General features: G+C 44.7%; 1 long non-coding RNA gene across 3 annotated transcripts; it reads left to right on the top strand.

Annotated features, from left to right (window-relative positions):
* Nucleotides 1-3531: 3531 nt before the first annotated feature.
* LOC103692636 (uncharacterized) lies at nucleotides 3532-17093 on the top strand. 3 transcript variants are annotated; one of them, XR_593024.4, is made up of 5 exons: nucleotides 3532-5337; nucleotides 6164-6303; nucleotides 10195-10783; nucleotides 13753-13872; nucleotides 13958-17093. It is a non-coding gene; the product is annotated as an uncharacterized LOC103692636 (long non-coding RNA). The 3 variants fall into 3 exon arrangements; XR_010052672.1 differs by having other exon boundaries at nucleotides 6164-10783; XR_005486310.2 differs by lacking the exons at nucleotides 3532-5337; nucleotides 6164-6303; nucleotides 10195-10783 and adding an exon at nucleotides 12247-12434.
* Nucleotides 17094-18534: the final 1441 nt, after the last annotated feature.

The raw sequence follows: 18534 nt of genomic DNA, 5'->3' as shown, positions 1-18534 counted from the left end.
TGTTCGATGAAGGGACTAGCCTATGTGGGGCCTGGCTGTTGGTATTGGGCTCTGTAATATACAAGGTTACAGAAGATAAAGGACCAATGGGCTTTGGTGCTTATGTATATGTTAGACGTTTGCTTCCAGTGACTTAGAAGCTAAGCCATTCCTGTTGTGGAAACACCTCCATACAACCTTATGTATTGTATGGTTCCTGTTGCCTGAAAATTAACCGGAAAGGAAAAGGACTTTATGATAAGAAATGAAAGTGATTCTCTTATGCCCACTGGGAGGTGGGAAGTCTGTCAGGAGAGCACATCTTACACTGGTCCCTCCTGGCCCTGCCTGGTCTCTCCTGAATGACATCCACACAGGAAAGTTTGTAGCTGGAGCTTGGGTCTTCAATCATTTGTGCTTCTGTATGTAACTTGGCTCTCTTCCCACACCTACACTTTCTTGTTTTGCAATAATTAAAAAAAATATATAACCTGCCTTTCTAATCTTGAAGGGTGTAGGGTTTTTTTTCCTACTCAAGGTCAGGACTCCTGCAGCTGTATACACTCCAGATGTAGGACAAATGCCAATCTCCACTCCCCGTCCCCCCAAAAGAAACATGTAGATAAGATACCAATGAGCAAAATAATCACACAATGGGATCTTGGCTGTAGCTTGTGGACATTGTATTCTACATCATTGAACAGCTCTGTGTGGGCTAACTGGGCACAGGCCTTTTTTTTTTTAAACCTGTACCATAGTCTACATAGCTAACTTTAAGGTCAAGGGTGGTGGCTAGAGTGGCTGTTCAGAATTTGTCCTATACAGGACGCTTAATTTTGGATACCTAAATACTGTGAGCCTACCCAAGGGGCTGAGGAATGTGGGGTTCAAAGAAAAGTATATGGGTCTTCTAGTCCTGCAGGTATGGACAACTCCCAGTGTGTTTAGCCTTAAGCACAACACTTGAGGTAAGGTTTGTTCAGTCCCAGGTTCATAACTTTCTCATTGCCCCAAACTGGGTTAACAATGGCCCCAATTTCATAGAGTTATATGGGAATGAAACTAATTAACATCCATTAGAGCTTGTGGAGTGGAGCCTGATTGACACGTTTCTGATTATTATTATTACTATCTCTTAATAACAACTCGTGGTAGTAACAAAAGTTTCATCTGATTTAGGAAGTTGGAGCTACTGTACATAAAACTTCTAGTCCAATTTCCGGCAGGTATTCGAAGCTCCTCGGTGGATATTTTAATATATGGCTAGAGCCCACCATGCGACATTGTTAGGCTTGGGACTATGCAGACTCACATGAAGAGATATGATCAGACTGTAGCCCGACACTAGAAACACTGTGCGGGGACACGGCCTCTGTTCTGCAGTGACCTTCGCTACCCTGAGGTCACTGGAATCCCCATGCTCAGCCAGACTTTCTTTCTGTCCTTGTCTTCTTGTAGACCAGGTGTGTCTGACTCTTGACTTTTGCTTCTCAGTCTCCATGATCCTTTAAGAAGACTGTGCCCTTTGGAGCCCTGGGGTCCCTGAGAGGTCTATAGGGTTGCAGTTAAGAGCTTGTAACTGGTTGAACCTGTTGAAGGCACATTTTCTTTCATGTCTATTAACATTGAACACTTAGGTTAACATCTAGATTATTGTGTGATAAAAGCTCCATCCACTCAGGTTGGCTGCTGCTCTAGTCCACAAAGGCCTTGTCACTTTGCACTTCTTGTTCCCTCCCTTTACCTGTCTTTTCGTGTATTTTGATTTATTTCCCATCACCCTGCTTGGCTTTGCTTGCTTCTCTGCACAACCTGGGCAATCTAGCCTCGTGCTTTCTGTTTATCCCATGCCCATTCACCCTCCTCTGGTGTGCTCCAGATGGCTTTGCACCAAGCAAAGCGTATGACCCTCTCTCCCTTGACTACTCCATGCGTGCGTTTCTTCGTTCCTCTGCAGTGTCCTCCATTTGATTTACTTCTGGAGTATTTATTGCTGGGGCGGTGTGCATAATGAATACCCTTGGGCTTTCCTTAAGCTTGGCTTTGAACAGTTTCTATTTCCCCTCCTTGTCCTTGATGTCTGAAGAGTTTGGTCACTGGCTGGCGTAAAGCTCACAGTTTGCCAGTGTTTACTCCCTACAAATGCATGCCTCTCCCTTTTGGATGAGCTGGTTTTGTTTGTTTGTTCATTTGCCTCATGGGATGCTTTTCTAGTGGCCTCTGGGATATCCCCAGCCTGAGAATCACAGTCTTCTGGCAGTGTTTACATTGCACCAGCCTGGACTGAGAGACACACTGGGGAGCAGCGACTGAACAGATGGTTTTTTGGGGGGTGGGGTGGAGGATGGGGGAGACCAGTAAGAGTGAATGGTTCTGCCTTCATTCTGCTTCTCCTCTTAGGGTCTGCTTCTAGTTTCTTTCCAGTCAGCTTCAAGGCAGCTTTCTGAGGAAGCCCGAGTTTCGATATCCTCAGTGACATTTATAACACTCCTTGTGACTTCAACTATGCTAAAACTGCTGACCTAAGGACACAGTGGCTTCCCTCGGCCCTGATGGGCTTGGGCTTCAGAGCCATGAAACTGACGTTGAACCTATTGCTTTTTTGTATTCTTTACTTTTATTTTGTTTTTTTTGTTTTTTTTTGTGTGTGTGTGTGTGTAGTCTTCTATAAGCTAAGAAATGCCTTAAGACTAACAGCCACATTTACTATACATATCTATTAACTCAACGACTCCACTTCAGCTCCTGAACTGAGTCAGCCCAGGTTTGGAGGCTGCTGGATAGAAGATCCTTACTATCCATCTATCACAGTCTCGGGCCTGGAAGGTGTTCCGTGTATTTTTGTTGTTGTTGTTGTTGCTACTATAAAATTTTCAACCTACAAACCAGATAATACTATTATTTTCAAGGTTTGGTGGTAGATACTGCCAGACTATTATTAAGAATTTTTAAAAAAAGATTTATTTATTTAATGTATATGAGTACACTGTGGCTGTCTTCAGACACACCAGAAGAGGGCATCAGATCCCATTACAGATGGTTGTGAGCCACCACGTGGTTGCTGGGAATTGAACTCAGGACCTCAAGAGCAGTCAGTGTTCTTAACCACTGAGCCATCTCTCCAGCCCTATTAAAAATTAAAAAAAAAAATTTAAAGATCATTGCCTTGCATGTGTAAGGATTTGCTTTTGGAATGTAAAATGCCTCGTTAACAGTCTCTGTGAACCTCCCTTTGCTGTTTAATTCGTTTGTGGTTGTTGACACCTTGATATTTTAGAAAGCATCCCTCATGCCCTGGTACTGGCTGTGACTACTTCAAGCTACAACTTCTGGAGCAGTGCCAAGGATCTGTGGTCATCTGAGTTTGTGCTTTTTTTCCCTTTCTTTTTTTCTTCCTTCCTTCCTTCCTTCCTTCCTTCCTTCCTTCCTTCCTTCCTTCCTTCCTTCCCCCCTCTCCCTCCCCTCCCCCCTCCCTCTCCCTCTCCCTCTCCCTTTTCCCGTCCCCCCTTCTTTCTTTCTTTTTAAACTGGAGCCTTGATCTCTGTCTTTGGAACTGTAGAGGTGAGAGCAAATTAAGAAAATCCGTGGGAATAGAGGAAGAACAGGTCAGGTGTGAATGAAATATTGGCCTCCTGGCTGAATGCGTCAGTTCCTGGGCTTGCTCCAAGTGGAAGCTGACTTCGGGTTTCCTGCCTTCATAGACCATTTGACAGTTGAAAGAGCCTCTGTCCGGAAGAGGCCTAACTTTATACAGGGCCACAAATCACAGCCCGGGAAGCACTGTACCCAAGGGTGCCCTGCTTGACTTTTAATTTAGAGGAATCCAGTTTCAAAGAGATTGACTTCCCATAACCCCCGGATTTCCTGATGGCTTGGGAGGCTCTGGGTCAGAAACTGGCCAGTAGCTAATGCTTCCTCTGTTCAGCAAGAAGACATCTCCCTAGCCGGAAAAACGGTTCAAGCCTTTAAGGTCACCCGAGACTGAGAAGAAAGCGGTGCCAAGGGGCCTGACTGATCTGTGCTTTGGTAACAGGCAGGGGAAAGTGGAGATTGGTATGATCAGAATCGACGGGGTTTTTAGACAATTCTTTTAAGGAAAGAAAAGGGTGGGGTTTTGGGGTGTGTGGTGGGGATCTATTCTAAAGGGTTCACCTGGAAGAATGCTCTTTCAGAGCTGCACAGTGTCCACCTTGCCCATCTCTCTGATGGACATATTTTACTTTTAAATTTCTACTTCAGCAAGTGCTTTGTGTTATTTAGGCTCAGTTAAATAAAACCCATTCATGTTCTGAGCTGGAAGAGCAGAGGCCCCTGAACACCACCCTCTCTCCAGTCTCTCTGTTATGCATTTGCAAGCCCAGCTCTCCCTCTGGAAAAGGCTGATGGCTCTGACCTCAGGGTTCTATGTTTTCCCTCCAAACTCCCTGAAGTGAGAAGGAAGGGACCGAAAGGCAGGTGCCTAAGGCTAAACTTTGACCCTCCACAAAGAGAAAGGGTTAAATAACTGTAGAGACAGGCCATTGTAGACTATAAAGATTAAAACAAAACAAAATGCCCCCAGTTTTGTGGTCAGCAGAAAGAGAGTGCAAGTCTGTCCTCCTGCCCGTTTGAAGTTGGAGGGCAGACACACAGTTCTATGGAGTTTAGCCCCGCCTGATTATTTGCTTGGCCCCAGACGATAATTAGCTAATAATCTTGGGTTACAATGAGCCTTTCTTGGGAACCCTGTAAATAGTTCTTCTAACCTCGAAAAGTAAAACAAAGCCCACCAGGACACTTAGGGTATTAATCCCCATCAAGAAATCTTGAGATCATCTATGGTTCCATCTGCCCCAGGGCTGCAAGAAAGTTTGTTTCCTCTATCACCAGCTGATTTAACAGCACCTTTAGGCCTTTCTCTTTGTTTATATTCTAGGGACATCATTCCATCGCAGGACAAATCATGCTTAGTCCTTTTCTTTTTCTTTTTAATATTTGAAGAGAGATGGGTGAAAATGAGGACCGAGAAGGATAAAGCTAGCCAGAATGATTTTAATCTTTTCTTTTTCTTTTTCTTTTTTCTTTTTTTCAGAGCTGGGGACCGAACCCAGGGCCTTGCGCTCGCTAGGCAAGCACTCTACCACTGAGCTAAATCCCCAACCCCGCCAGAATTATTTTAGTCAACAGGTTGAAGGCATCTTTAAAATCAAAGCTTTTATCGTTACTGTGGAGAGAAAAGAGTTGACTGGCTGATGGCCAGACCTGTGCCTCAGGAATATATGGCATCTAGGCCTTCTGGCCAGAGCAGAACTCCTGAGACGTCTCTACCTGCTGCAGAGTAGACGGGACCTGGGCGCGTTCCCAAAGTGCCACTTCCAGGTGAGGTCTTCAGCTTCCCCTCTCCGTTCTAATCTGCTTGGCACATGGTACCCAGAGGTCCACCTTCATCCCAACTCCATCAGGGGTGCCTAGATGAAATAGATGACTATGGGGGTGCAAACATCTTCTAGTTAAGACTATGTTCCTGGAGTAAGGACACTCTATTCAATGCTGCACATAATATCTTGTCCATCAGTCTTGCCAATAGCCTTTTGAGGTAGTATTATTATTCTTCATTTACTGATGGAGCCTGGAGAAGTTAAAGGAATTGCCCAGAACCATGAAGTGAGTAGACATGCTGGGACCCCAAACCAGATCTACCTGGTTCTCAGATCCATGTCCTTGATTCTGGGGTATATGCTGAATTAAAAAAGAAAAGAGAGAGAGAGAGAGAGAGAGAGAGAGAGAGAGAGAGAGAGGAAGAAGAAGAAGAAGAAGAAGAAGAAGAAGAAGAAGAAGAAGAAGAAGAAAAAGAAGAAGAAGAAGAAAAAGAAGAAGAAGAAGAAGAAGAAGAAGAAGAAGAAGAAGAAGAAGAAGAAGAAGAAGAAGAAGAAGAAGAAGAAGAAGAAGAAGAAAGAGAAAGTTCTTTCTTAATTCCCTTTAGGGACTGTCCATTTGCTCTAAATCCAGGAGAACTTGGTTAAAGTCTTAACTTTTATTGGTTACTTTCCCAAGGATAGGGTACTACCATTGGTCAAAGCTCTTCAGATCCAACAGACCTTCAGGGAATGACAGCATGATTGATTGATTGATTGATTGATTGATATTGAGTGAAGAAATGATAATATCAGTCCAGAAACATCTGCTGTTATATCTTATTCTGCAGGGCAGAGATTCTAATCTGAGGAAATAAATGCTGCTGGGCTCAACAATATGAATGGCAAGTCTACTTGGGAAGACCAACATACAGCCTGCTTGAGTTTCAGCCCTCCCCATCCCTGAAGTACTCTCTTCCTAACCCTTCTGGTATTTGATATCCCTTCAAGTCACATAGTTATAGACGGTTCTGAGCTTTGATGATTGAGAAACTCAGTTGAAGGGGGGGAGGGATATGTATGTATGAAGGGTGGCTGGAAAGATGACTTAGCAATTAAAAGCAAGTGCTGTTCATCCAGAGGACCCCAGTTTCATTCCTAGCACCCATATTGACTGGCTCACAACCACCTGTCACTCCAGCTCCAGAGGACACCTGCACACATATGATATATATATATATATATATATATATATATATATATATATATATATATATATATATATATATATTGTCTTAGCAGAAACTTTCCCCCGGGCCGGAATCACGTGTTCTTGCTCTGAGCACTTGGATTCAGCACTTGGTGCCGCCATGTGCGGTCCTGGTAGTGAAGCACAGCCGTGGGTAAGGTGTTTAACTTCTCCACACCCGTGTTCTGTGGTTAGTAGGGTGGGGGGGAAGAGTGCTTTCCTTATGACTCACCACGCTGAGATCCAGGCTACAGATAAGGATGCTAACTCTGCATGTTGCTCTGTACAGCTGTCAAAGGGATTTTTTTTCCATGTGAAACCAGCGACTGTCCCAGGTTCGCCATGTGGGTGCTGGGAATTGAACCTGGGTCCTCTGGAAGCCAGTGTGCCTAACTGCTGAGCCATCTCTCTAGCCCCGGTTGGGGGCTTTTCTTGGGGGGAGGATGTGGTTGTTTCACACGCTTTAGTGCCAAGTGAATCTCCTGGCGTGTGTATAATTCTAGATTGCAAAAGTCCAGCTGGGACTGATGCTATTGAGGAAGTAGCAAGATTTTGGCAGGTTTCTCTGATGATGTTTAAGAGCCCGTGTGTTTAAGGTTTAGTGGATAAGTGTGTACAATTCTTTGTATCAATTAAAAAAAACATTGCCAAATAAACAAGGACAACAAAAGTTTACCATAGCAACTAAATGAAATACCTGGTCCAAAAGTGAATTGTTCACTGGGAGAACATGTGAAAAAACAAAACAAAAACAAAAACAAAAAATCTGAAACATGGGCTGTGGTGGTGTTGTAAAAATATAAAAAAAAAAACAGTCTTTTTATCCCCCACTTGATCCGGCACCGCAGTGCCCCAAGTTATCTTCTAGATATCTTGCCAGAAGCACACATCCCAACTCTGTGGTGGCCCAGTGTCTCTAGCCGAGCCACACTCTCTTACTTAAATCTACACATGAAAGAACACACAACACAATAACCTTTGATCCAATTGATTAGCTGTAATTGCCCACTTAAACATACAAAGCCCTGGGCAATCCATCCCTGAAGAACATTCATAATAACCTGTAATGGTACAGTGTGGAATCTTAACGTCAGCCTCCAGGTTCTCTCCCTGCAGCTACTCTGCAGTCCTTCCTCTCTCTCATTCCAGTGTCCTCCTCTTCCTCCAAACTTTTCTCCCAACCATCCTTCCTTCTATCCAATGACAGGCCTCATTCTATCTTGTGCCTGCCTCACTTGTGACATCATCCCACACAGTAGATTAGACAAAATAACTGCACCGCCATTAATTTTCACCCAAACTGATGACGGCATCATATAAATGGGGGATTATAAATAATTAAGCAGCATAGTGTGCATTCACTATTTTCTAGTTGTTGGGACAAAATCCCTGACCAAACGACTTAAGGATAGGAAGGCTTTGGCTCACAGTTGTAGGGATGGTTGGTCATGGGGCGGGTTGAGGCAGATCTGGTCATGTTGTATCTAATCAGAAAGCATTGAGGGAGGAGGCTGGTCCTCCGTTTATCCATTCTAGAGCCTCAATGCATGGGATGCTGCTGCCTTCCTTCACGGTGAGCCTTCCTGCCAAAATCAACCTCACAGGGAAACCCTCACAGACACACCCCGAGTCTTGTCCACTTGGTGGATTTTCAATCCTGTCAGACTGACTATGGTTAACTAGTATGGAGGGAAACATGAGTGGCAGGTGAAATTGTCGAAGAGACATATTGCATTCTGTGCATTATAGCCACTGGTTGGTGTGCCTTCTCTATGCATTTCACACTTGCAATGAGAAAACTTGGAGATTAACACATACACACATACATACATAAAATTTCATATTTACCCACATATATGACTTCTTCTAAATGCCGAATGCCATGACTGCCATGGGAGCCCAACTAGGAGACTGTCCCTGTTGTTGACCCCACGTTCATTTCTGTCCTTGCAATCCCATGGCCCTCCTCTCTTGATTCTCTTGCTCTCTTTCTGGCTGTTCCTGCGAGTCTCCCTCGTGCATTCCTTTGATTTATGGTTTACTGTCAAAGCACTGAGTTCATTCCCTTGCCTTCTGATTATTTTCATTTCTTGGGTGTTTCTGGGGTGAACAGCTCCTCACCTTGCTCAGACAGACTTCATGGGTCCTTTTCTACTTCCTTGTACCTCACTGCAAGTTTAGTTTTGTTCCGCCGATCACTGTGCTACTATTCTTATTACTGCAGTCATTATTATCATCATCACCATTATTAGCCTGTAACGTCCCGTTTGAGAGCAGAGAATGCTATTTTTCATTTTTGTCTCCTCTGTGCCTAGCACAGTGCTTAAGTTCGGTAAATGTCTGAAGATGACAGAGTGAACCCAGATGCTGGGCAGACACCACACCCAGCTATCCAAGAAGACCAGATGGCAAATGTTAGCATTAGAACTCCTCGTAGAAACACGAAGCCCACTGAAATTCTGTTGTGTGAGCATATGTTTATGTGAATTACCTCTCTGGATGGTCTCACGATACCAATAGCATCTGGGGAAGACACCTGAGCCAAGTTTCCTCTGTAAATTATTTCTGGTCTTTCCCTCACCCTCAGGCCTAAACAATAGGCTGTCAAGTTATTAAAAAGAGGAAGCGTGTTTCTTATGGGGAAAATTATCATGCCAATATACTGAAATAAAACAAAACAAACACTTCCAGAGAAGGAAGGTTGTGGCCTCTAAGGAGCCGTGGCCTCCAAGGTCTGAGTCACCACTCTCCCTCAAAGAGAATTTGGAAGACCGATGAGTGGTGGTGAACAGGAGAGATGTCCTTAGCCTACATGGGCTTGGACTCAATGCAGTTCAACAAACATGGTTCTGTCTGCACTTTGGCTTAGCTTTACTCAGGTTAGGATGGAAGGACGTAGGAAAGAGATAATTTCTGACCATAAAAGTTCACAGTCCAGTCAAAACATCAGATTGAGAGAAACGAAGGAAGAACTAACCAGGAAAGCTGGTGGGACCAGGCAGGCTTTTTCTCAGCTCGTTGTGGCCGCACCCATTCCTGTTTGGAGACTACTCTATGATAACTGATTTCCCTTGAGAGCACAGGATGGCAACTGTAATTTTCAGGTTTATATCTCTCCTGACTAAGACAGAGGGTCAAACCAAGCTAGGGTCTAAGTCTAGTTTTACATGTAAATTATGTAAGTATTAACCACGTTTACTGAATACATTGTAAAATAGATATAGTTTCTGGCCTACATATTTGTTATTTCTCTGTACTGGAAGCATTTGAAATCCTTTATCTAGATATTTGAAGTGACCAAATCATTGTTTGCTATTATGGTGTTTCTATGTGACAGAACACTATAACCAACTCCTGTCTGGCTGTGTGTTTTGGTGCCTATGATCTATCTTCCTTCTTTCCCTGTCCCCCCTTCTCAGACTCTGCTGATCCTCATTCTTATCTTTACTTCTACATGACCAACACCAACATTCTCAGTGTCTATGCATGAGTGAGAACATGAGGCATTCGAGTCATGAGGACTTGACTGATAGAGGGACAGTGGGGAGGGGTCAAGGTGGTCTTCGTGAGAGCACCAGGCTAGCCTAAGGCAGAATTCAGATTTGTTTTTTGTTCTCTCTACCTGTTTGTAAGCATGACTCTCAGCTGGGTCTGAAACATGGAAGGAGATGATGTAGCTGTTCTCATTTTACCCCTTCTGGAATCTGATGACAACCAGTGGCTGAAGTTACTGACCCCTGGCCCAGACTTGGCTGCTGTCCTTAGACACTGACGTCAGACAGCTGGCAGCTGAACCCTGGAGGACTCACGGCTGAACCCTGGAGGACTCTCAGCTGAACCCTGGAGGACTCACAGCTGAACCCTGGAGGACTCTCAGCTGAATCATGGAGGACTCACGGCTGAACCCTGGAGGACTCACAGCTGAACCCTGGAGGACTCTCAGCTGAACCCTGGAGGACTCTCAGCTGAACCCTGGAGGACTCTCAGCTGAACCCTGGAGGACTCTCAGCTGAACCCTGGAGGACTCTCAGCTGAACCCTGGAGGACTCTCAGCTGAACCCTGGAAGACTCACAGCTGAACCCTGGAGGACTCACAGCTGAACCCTGGAGGACTCTCAGCTGAATCATGGAGGACTCACGGCTGAACCATGAGGGGCTTATGCTTTCTTTGCTAACACTGAAGGAGGAAGGAAGGCAATCCTTGAGCTACAGAGGAGGCCAGGTAATGCCTGTGAAGGAGGGTAGGTGAGAAGGAAGTGAAGAGAGCTGCTGACAAGGGAGGTCTGCATGTCCTACACTGGGTTGATTTGTAGATCTTGAGACCTGTGATTCCAGCCCTCAGGGGCTGAGGTAGAGTCATGAGTTCCAAGCTAGCCTTGGCTACAAAAGAGAGATGTTGTCTCAAATAAAACAGAACAAAACAAAACACCCAAACTATAAAAAAAAAATCCCAAGAGAATAAAGTCAGAGCCAACTTCACAGTTAGCATAAGATGGAGTCCCATCCTCCTACCTCCCGTGTCCCCCATGCTTTGCCTACAAAGCTTCCCATACAGAGGGTTCTTCGTGACCAGCTTCTCTCCATCCTCTCCTCATCTGGTCCTAGTCATTGAGATATGCTCACATTTTGGGTAGATAGCATCCCTATCCCTGTCTTGCAACTTATAAACTTGACAGTTCAGAGCTGCGCAGCTGGATGAATGGCTTGTTTTCAGCCACCATTTGTCATTCCCTGGGAATAGCTTAACACTCTGTCACAAGAGACTGGAGTGCTTCATTAGGGGGAAACTGGGATGGGGAAGAGATTGTCAGGAGGTAACCTGACCACATTTCTGTGGCATGAGCTGCTCCAAGCCAATGTGGATTAAAGCAGGTCATTTGAGAACATCCAAAGATCTGTCTGGCAGGTACTTTGTATGTGGAACACACACCTTGTCTTAAAAGCAACCCGATCCCAAAAGTGTCAGAGAATGGCAACAGGCAGAACACAGAGAAACCTTTTCCTTCTGATGAGGTGGGTGGTAACCTCTCACTCACAGACATAATAGAGTGTCTTAAGCCGGGTGTAGTGCTGTGTGGTCCCTGCTATTCTGGAAGCGGATGTGGAAAAATCTTTTGAGAGCAAGGATTTGAGGGTAGCCTAAGCATCATGGTGGCACCCTATTTCCGGCCTCCTTCTGGCTGCCCCGCCTTTCCCCAGCACTTCTTCCTCACACAATAAAATGAACAAAATCCCGAAGAGTGACAGCTTGCAACCTTTTGGTCTGGACTCACATGTCATACCCGGTTTGGGTTTTGACTCAGGTAAAGTATGAAAATCTTTGGCCTCACTTTAGAATGGTGGCTTCTGGAGGGGCATCTGCCCAGTGAGCTAATCAACATACATGTCCAGTCAAAGATTCAGCAGGCACTAGCTATGTCAGACACTTGTTCCTATAATGTTAGATGACCACTCCACATGCTTTGAACCTCTGTTTGGGAGGGCACAGTCAGTGAGTCAGGACAGAATCCTTAGCTCTGCTAACTCTGTGTGGCAGGGGAACAGGTGTCTCTCTCCTTCTCTCAGGCTTTGCAGCCTTGGGGAGCATGTGGATTGTCAGTCAACATGATTCGAAGCCTCTGGAGAATGCCAGAAAGCTATAATTTTCTTGGATGCAGGAGGATGTCTAGTCCTGGGATGGGTAGGGTGCATTATTCTTTATAGTAGATTGTCCACTTAATCAAGATTTGTGCATCCTCTTGAAAGAACAAATCTTGTTTGGTCTCTGGATACCTGCTGTGTGACATATGACTCCTTTTAAGTGACTGTCAGGCCGAGAGAAAATGGATCCCAAGTTGAAAGGTGGCCAAGGAGAGACCCAGTCAGCAGGCAAGGTGGGTGCCTGTAGTGTTTAGTGGTTGGGGCTGGAATATGGGCTCTTTTCCTTCCCTTCACATCTAACTATTCTGATATGAAGAGTTTCAACACGTAGACTGAGCTTGCAGAGCAAAAGTCCAAGAGGGAAGAAAGAGTCAAACCTATTTGGAATCAGTTCATTGGCATAGAAGTGCTTTCCACGTTGAGCCCAGTTCCTGTGAAATCTTATGATCCATGAAGGCCAATTAAAACAGAGCCCAGGCACAGGATGAAGCCAGGAGACATGTATAATTATGAGACCCAGAACTTTAGTAGAGAAAGAAAAAAAATTATCCAAGGAGAAGCCAAGGCCAATTATCAGAACTGCTAATTTTACCAACCTAATCATTAATGAACACCATGTTTCTGAAAAGAATGCTAAGAGAGTAATTGTATTTCAAGGGCTTGAAAACTGCTAAACTCTGAAGTTGTACAATTTGTGCAAATTAATATGATAAAAAGAGACAATTAAGGTTTATAATTAACAGATAAATACAAATGATCTGCTGAAGACAATCTCAAGTTTCTGCTCTGTCTTATGAAGCAGTCTAATTGATTTTTATAAATGCTAATTTACGGCACATGCTCTGTTAACTGTTAACACTGAGACAAGAACATGGAATAAATGTGAGTCAAGGACAGATGCAAGCCAAGGAACTAAAAGCCTGCATCTAGCCAAGGGGAAGAAATAGAAAGGACACCAAAAGCTGAAATGTAGCTTGGAAAAGAGAACAGGATAAGCAATCAGCCGCTCATCTTCCCCGTTTCTTCTTGATCATCCATACAGGGGAGGGGGAAAGCCTCCCCAAATCCATCCAAGGCTCGGGTGTAGCTCAGCTGGCAAAGTGCCTGGTTTGCATCCAACAGGCCCAGAGTCTACTGCCAGCACCAAATAAACTGTGTGTCAGGGCATCGCACTTCTATAGACCACACATAGAAGGAGGCCTTAGACTCTTCTAAGAGCAGGAGTTATTGATCATCTTTGACTACACAAGAGTTCAGCAGGCCTTGAAGTAAAAGAGAGAATTAGGGTTTATAATTAACAGATAAATACAAATGACTGGGGAAAGATAATCTCAAGTTTCTGCTCTGCCTCTGTCTTACGGAGAAGCATAATTGATTTTTATAAATGCTAACTTATGGGTTCACTGCCTCTGTTAACTTCTGCCTCAGTCTCCTTTGGAGTATACGCCTCAATACAGCTGAGCGTCCAGATGTTGACTACTTGGGGGCTCTGTAATTTCTCTGGAAATCCAACTGAATTGATTCTTTCACTGAAGATTGTTTCTGTAATAGGTAGACACACAGAAGATGCAGAAAAGGCCTAGCCAGACCCCTGTCCTTGGGAGCCAGAAGTGTGCCATTGTGATCAGCATACAACCCCAACTCCAGAAAACAGTGCAAGAACAGAGAAAGGTAGGTGGTTCTGCCTGAATGGAGGGAGGCTTGAAGAAGCGAGGAGCTAGGCATCGGTGAATAAGTAGAGTTTTCCCTGTTAAAGGAGCCAAGAAAAGTTACTTGAGGCAGACAAGAAGGTGAAGGAAGATACGGTGCATCAAGTCTACTGATGAAGAGAGACTCTAACTGGACCAGACCATGCTGTGGTAGCGGACATCGGGAGGTGAAGGGTCTGAGCTCTTTCCTCACACGGAGGGGAGATGTGAGATGTAACACGTGGGAGAGCGTCAGAAAGCACATCGGAGGCTGAGGAGGGGCAAGTGAAGCAGACACGGAGACCAGGAGCCATGATGGGGAGAGGAGCCAAGAGAGACTATGACAGCTAAGTAATGGAGCAGGGAATCAGGAGGGCTTGGTGCTTTATGGAATGCTCTAGAATAGACCACAAGGCTGATGACACTTTCTAAAATAGGACAACTCTTACTACAGAGAGTAAGTTAATTCTAGCTCTGAAAATCCACACTGTAGAAAAGGGTCTATTTCGCTTCATTTTAAACTGTCTTCAAATCTGGGCATGGTGGTAAATATACCTGTAACCCTTGCACTTGGGGAACCGAGGCAGGAGGATCATGAGTTGGAGGTCATTCACAGCTGCTTCACGAGACCTTGTCAGAGGAATAAAAAGTGGCTTTAGAAGTATTTTCGCTTGATGCTGTATTGGGATAACCTGATATACAAGTTGAAACATATATGACTGTTTAGATGCCTTGAATTTCACCTGGAGGTTCTCACAGCCGTGAGGAGTTCCTTACATATCACAACTCAGAGGTGAATATGAAGAGACAACACAGGTGTGGCCACCATCCATGGAGGGGCTTTCATGAGTCTGTCTGGTCTCATCCGTCTTGGGTTAGCGACTAAACAACGATGTCGATTTCTTCCAAACACTTAGCGTTTGCTAGAGTGATGGACAGTGCCATGGATGGATACATTCAAACAGTGAATACGTGGAGCCTGAAAAATCTCCATGAGAAACAGGAGGGACTTGATTCAGGTCCCAGAAATCTCTATGAGCACCAGTGCTGTCACCCAGAGCCTTGGCAATCTTACCAGTGGGTTAAATGCCCCCTTGCTGGTGTTGTTTCACCAATATGAATACACACCATTCTCTTAGGCACTGAACCCCCTAAGTTTTGCAAGGAACTATTTTACAGAAGCTCACCGGTTATCTTAGGTTACATGGACTACTTTCTACCTAATGCTGCTCCTCTGGGGATCTGTGCCCAGGTTCCACTCTCCTAGCCACACAGATAGAATGACCCAATTGTGCCTTTAGCTTCCTCTAAATGCAGCCTATCGATTTTCTTTCTCCCACAGTAAGCAGGGTTATTTTGGTTGTTCCAAAGCAATTAGGTAAACGAGCATTCGGCTGGACTGTCCTTCTACCTTGAAGGATTCTCTCTCTTCTCTGTTAGGGCCTTAAGAGCTTTAGTCCCTTCTAGAGCCAAGAGTAGCTTTTCTGCACCAATAAGCAAAAGCATTACAATATTAATAACCCTCGGCCACGGGTTTAGCTTCCTCACCTTCTTACCATGCTTGAATGGTTCTCTCTGAGTGTGAAGTAATCAATAGTGGCCAGAAATTCATTCGGGCTCTCACACACTCCATGGAGTTTCCAAAATAAGCTAGTGGCAAGCATTTAATTAGCTCATTTTGTTTCTGCCAAGGCAGAGGCGCAGACTTGAAGAGTCCAGGAACTGGGATAAAATATAGTTGTTTCAGAAGTTTCTATACCTGGTAGTAAATAGAGATGGGATTCAGCAGACACGTGATTCTGTCTCTTCTATTCTCTCTGTGGATCTGGGTGTGTCTTTTTAGAGTCTTGACTCCCATTTTTCTTTGGTTAGGATGAGCAAGGTGTCCTTAGATTAAGCAAGGTTTCCTCTGTCACTAGAGTCTAGCACTATGTGCCAGTCGCCATGCCGAGGATTGATGATAAAAGATGCACCAGACATGCCAAGTAGGAAAAGAAGGAGGCAGGCTTAGACAAGCGTTGGCTCTGGACTGCAAAGGGTTCTAGGCTAGGACTGTGTGGAGAGACTCGTGAGTACCTCAGGGCTGGGACTGAGCCAGCCTCTGGAGCACAGCTAGCTATCCCTGCAACTCAGGAGACTGAGGATCTCATGTTTTTGTTTGTTCGTTTGTTTTTGTAGCAGGGAAGGATTTACCTTCTCTCTGGGTCTAGGCAACAACATTTATTTTGCCCCTCACAAGGCATCCCAAGAAAGGAAGTTTCTCTTCGGATGTTTGTGTTGGGAGCTATGGGCGTTTTGCTGATAGCTATCAGTGGTTTTGAAGTCTCTGTGTTTCCATCAAGATGAGCAGGCAATGAATCTCACGCACATACAGGAAAAGGTCCAAGTGAACTCCAGGTGAAGAGGAAACAGAGATTAGCTGGACTGGAAAGGGCTCCCGCTGCACAGGCAGGAAACCCAAGAGGGTATATGCACAGGCCGAAGGTTAGAATTCCTCCAGCCTGCCTTTGGTTCAGCTCCAATCCATGAGTCAACAGTCCTAACATACTCGTATGTATGCATGGGAATCTAACGCATGCGTCCATTGGAGAAAATAAAAGCACCACGTAGGTGACAGATCTGACCTCAATGGCTGCAGCCTCTTGTTATTTTGTCTTTGACTGGATTCAGAAGAGTAGAGGCCATTCATACAAATGCCTACTGCCAGGGGTGCATAAACATGACCCACGGAAAGATTCCTGTCTGGGTAGCAAGATGGCGCAGGACATAATGGCATTTGCTGCCCAAGCCTATGCTTGATCCCTGGAAGCCTCATGGAAGTGGAAGGAGAGAACTTCCTTCTCAAAGTTGTCCTCTGATTGCCACTTGTGTGCAATCATGTGCACGCCGTGGCACATGTACCCAACATACACTGGTAACAAACAAAAGGGCCTTAGAGATGGCTCAGTGGGTAAAGACTCTTGTTACCAAGACTGGGGACCTGACTTTGACCCAGGGTGTGTGTAGTGGAACGGGAGAGCTGACTCCTGAAAGTTATGCTATGACTTTTACCCTCATGCTGGGGCATGCACCCCTCAGGGGCACCCCTGCATCCACCTCTGAGAGAGAGAGAGAGAGAGAGAGAGAGAGAGAGAGAGAGAGAGAGGTCCAGAAAGAGACAGAATTAGAAAGAGGGTGGGGACAAAGAGAGACAGAGACAGAGAGAGGCTAAGAGAGAACAAATAAAAATAAAGACTTGCATCTTTGAATTAACAAAGATGTTTCTAGAAATTTATTACAAGAATGAGAGTTGAAATCCACTGAAAGATTTATCTTTTGTTTTTCATATTCTTTGAACATCTGTTATCTGGTTTTTCAACATTCAGAAATGCCTTAATTAACAGTAAGATATAAAAGCATGTACGTGTGCTGAAACTGTAACACTGAGGTAGATGTGTGCCCCACACTCAGGCTAAGATGGGGAAGTGGTCCAAGTGTCTGTGAGCCCTTCTCCATTGTCCTCCCCACACCCTCTGCCAAGTACGTAAACCAAGTACATATGCACTAAGGTTTACGTCATCACCAGCACTAAAGAGGTTTGCTGCTCTTGCAGATGACCTGAGTTTAGCTCCGAGCACCTGTGTCGGGCAGCCCACAACTGCCTGTAACTCCAAATCCAGGGGACTCAATGCTTTCTTCTGGTTCCAAAGGTTATTGGTTCTCACGTGGTACACACACACACACACACACACACACACACACACACACACACACACACTTAAAATTGTCTGATAAGCACTTTATTGGCTTTCTTTTAGTCACTTATAAGAATATTCCTAAGTAATATATAAATTTGTTCTGTGTTTTAGGAAGTTTGTGACTGACTTTTTAGTCTCAGTAATATGTTACTGAGGTAAAATACTGAGATAACATATATTATAACACCAATATAAAAATATTGATGCATACAATTAAATTTCATCTATTTTTTCTGTTCTATAGCATTCTAACATATGAATATACCAACATTATTTGGCTAGACTACTCTTGGTATATATTTGAGTTTTTTCCTAGGTTTTGCTATGAGCATATGACTATTACTATAGATATATAATAACACAACATGTACCAAAGATTCTCAAGGTTTGCCCTGAGGATGATGGGTAGGATGTGGAGCATGTGAATGACTTTACTGTTGCCCAAAGTGACCATCATAAGTGGGAAAAGCCTCTGGGGCTCCCAGGGACTCATAACCAAGAGAGCTGGTGTTTAGGGCTCCCAACCTAACTTCCCTATAAGGTGCTGGGAAGCTAACAACTGTGTTGCCAGAATGTTCCCAGAGTAGTTTAGATGAGCTCTCAGGTCTACTCATCAGTGAGGCCCTCCTCACCCGTCCCTGCCCCTGCTGTAGTGACCACCCACACTTTGTGGCAGGACACTGAATCTTAGTCGACCATGCCTGATCACCTGACACTTCACATTTGACTTTCTCCCCCAGAGCCAGTTCTGTGACTGCACACTGTCAGCTCCCCAGTCTCCACAGTAGGGAATGTCATCTTCCAAGGGCTCAGCTTCCGCCCAGCTCTCACTGTCTCCTCACCAAGGCAGTCTTTACACATCTATTTTTAATACGTTGTTTCCTTGGTCAGTTAATAACTGGTTAAGC

The sequence above is a fragment of the Rattus norvegicus genome, chromosome 6, assembly GCF_036323735.1.
Source record: "Rattus norvegicus strain BN/NHsdMcwi chromosome 6, GRCr8, whole genome shotgun sequence".
Classification (NCBI taxonomy): domain Eukaryota; kingdom Metazoa; phylum Chordata; class Mammalia; order Rodentia; family Muridae; genus Rattus; species Rattus norvegicus.
Note: the sequence above shows the minus strand (reverse complement) of the source record. Positions and strands in the feature narration are given on the sequence as shown.